We start from the raw sequence: 1,886 nt of genomic DNA on the forward strand, positions 1-1,886 counted from the left end.
CCTTTTCCGAGAATACGACCTTGATACTCGCTGTTAGTGTTAGTCTGCATCGATAGGTTCACTACCTTAGATTGTAGCTATAGAAATAGCCTATCACTGGCCTACTCCTATAAGATTGTGATTAATATGTGTTCATGGCCATCTTCTCAATTAAATTTTCGGCCTGCTCTAGCGTCTTACTGTTGATGGCCCCACCTGCAGCTGCATCTACCATCTGCCTCGTGGCTGAGTTCAAGCCACTATAAAAAGTCTGCACTTGCATCCATAATGGCAAACCGTGGTGTGGGCAACATCTCAGCAAGTCCTTGTACCTCTCCCACGCATTATACATGCTCTCATCATCAAACTGTACAAAAGAAGAAATATTATTATGCATCTTTGTAGTCTTAGCAGGAGGAAAGTACTTATAAAGAAATTTCTCAGCCAAAGAACTCCAAGTGGTGATAGTGTTAGCTGGTAGGGACTGTACCTATCTCTTTGCTCTATCGCTCAAGGAAAATGGGAACAGCCTAAGCCGAATGGCATCATCGCTAGTCCCATTTATCTTGAAAGTATCATAAATCTCCAAGAAATTCGCGATGTGGGCATTAGGATCTTCACTAGACAAGCCCCCAAACAGTACACTCTCCTGCAGCATCTGAATGACATTTGGCTTAATTTTGAAATTGTTCACTGTAACAAGTGGCCTCAATATATCCCAGTGTGCATCCTCTCCAAGGAAGGTCTAGCAAACTCGTACATCGTCCTGTTTGCTTCGACAACGTTTTTATTGCCGTCTCCTATGTCTACTAGTGTATGGACAGGAATCTCAATCTGCTCCTCCTCCACGTCTAATCGCTTCCTCAGCTGCCTGAGGGATTTCTTTAGTTCGGGCAAAGGGTCTATTGGTGCAGGGTTAGAACTTCTGATCATAAACTACTTGAAATGAACAAGGCTACAACAAACTAAACAAATAAATGAATAAAAAGTAAATGACAAAAATAGAAAAGAAATATGGCTAAAGTAACAAATAGAGAATTTCACTCTAGTTTTCGAATAAAGATTCCTCGGCAATGGCACCAAAAACTTTATGCGCATATGATTATGCAATTACAACTAAGGCAATGAACCTATTGATGCAGCATCCCTCGGAAAAGTGAAATCCTAGAGTTACTACTTCATTCCTTGTTATCTAGTCTAAAATTAATAACAGAGGTTTCTAGATTTACTAAACACTAAATTCTAAGTGTAATGTGAGAATGAATGAGCAAAGAGAATAATCAAGATAAGACAGCATACCCAAAGAGGACCTAGACTAGCTGGATATCAAACAAAAGATAATAGATTATTAAGTCTGATTATGCTACCCGTGGAAGGATTTTAAACTGAATTCATTTCCCTCTCGAGACAACCGAATTTGTAAACCTAAGAACCTAAAGTTAGAATCTCTTCCTAATGATTGATTATTATGTAAGCCCTAAGTTTTAATCCACCTCTATTAAGCTTTGGTAATTCTTAATCCGGCAAATTAATTAACCTTACCTGTAAGTGAAAATTAACCTGTTTTTGCAATTAAATTTCTAAACTCGATTACAATTTCTCAATTGCTAAAAGAATTCTATGAATAGTAATCAATACAATCAATGTTACGAAAACTAGATTTATATTATTAATTGCAAAAAGAATACAAGGAAGGAAACTCAAACAATCTCAACAATTCAGTACAAAGCCAACATAGCAAAGAACCCTAATGGTTCAACCAATTTAGCTACACATGTTCATGTCTAAAGCAAATAGGAATTTAATTACAACAAAAGAACAACGAAATTGAAACATATACTCCCGTTTCCTAGAATTGGATGAATAGCTCAGAGCCTTGATCTACGCTATAGTTCATCTCTAGAATT

General features: G+C 37.3%; 1 non-coding gene across 1 annotated transcript; it reads left to right on the plus strand.

Moving 5' to 3' along the window:
• The first annotated feature begins 272 nt into the window (after positions 1-272).
• LOC125369624 lies at positions 273-378 on the plus strand. The gene has a single exon (XR_007215301.1). It is a non-coding gene; the product is annotated as a small nucleolar RNA R71 (small nucleolar RNA).
• The last annotated feature ends 1,508 nt before the right edge of the window (positions 379-1,886 follow it).

The sequence above is a fragment of the Ricinus communis genome, chromosome 3, assembly GCF_019578655.1.
Source record: "Ricinus communis isolate WT05 ecotype wild-type chromosome 3, ASM1957865v1, whole genome shotgun sequence".
NCBI lineage: Eukaryota > Viridiplantae > Streptophyta > Magnoliopsida > Malpighiales > Euphorbiaceae > Ricinus > Ricinus communis.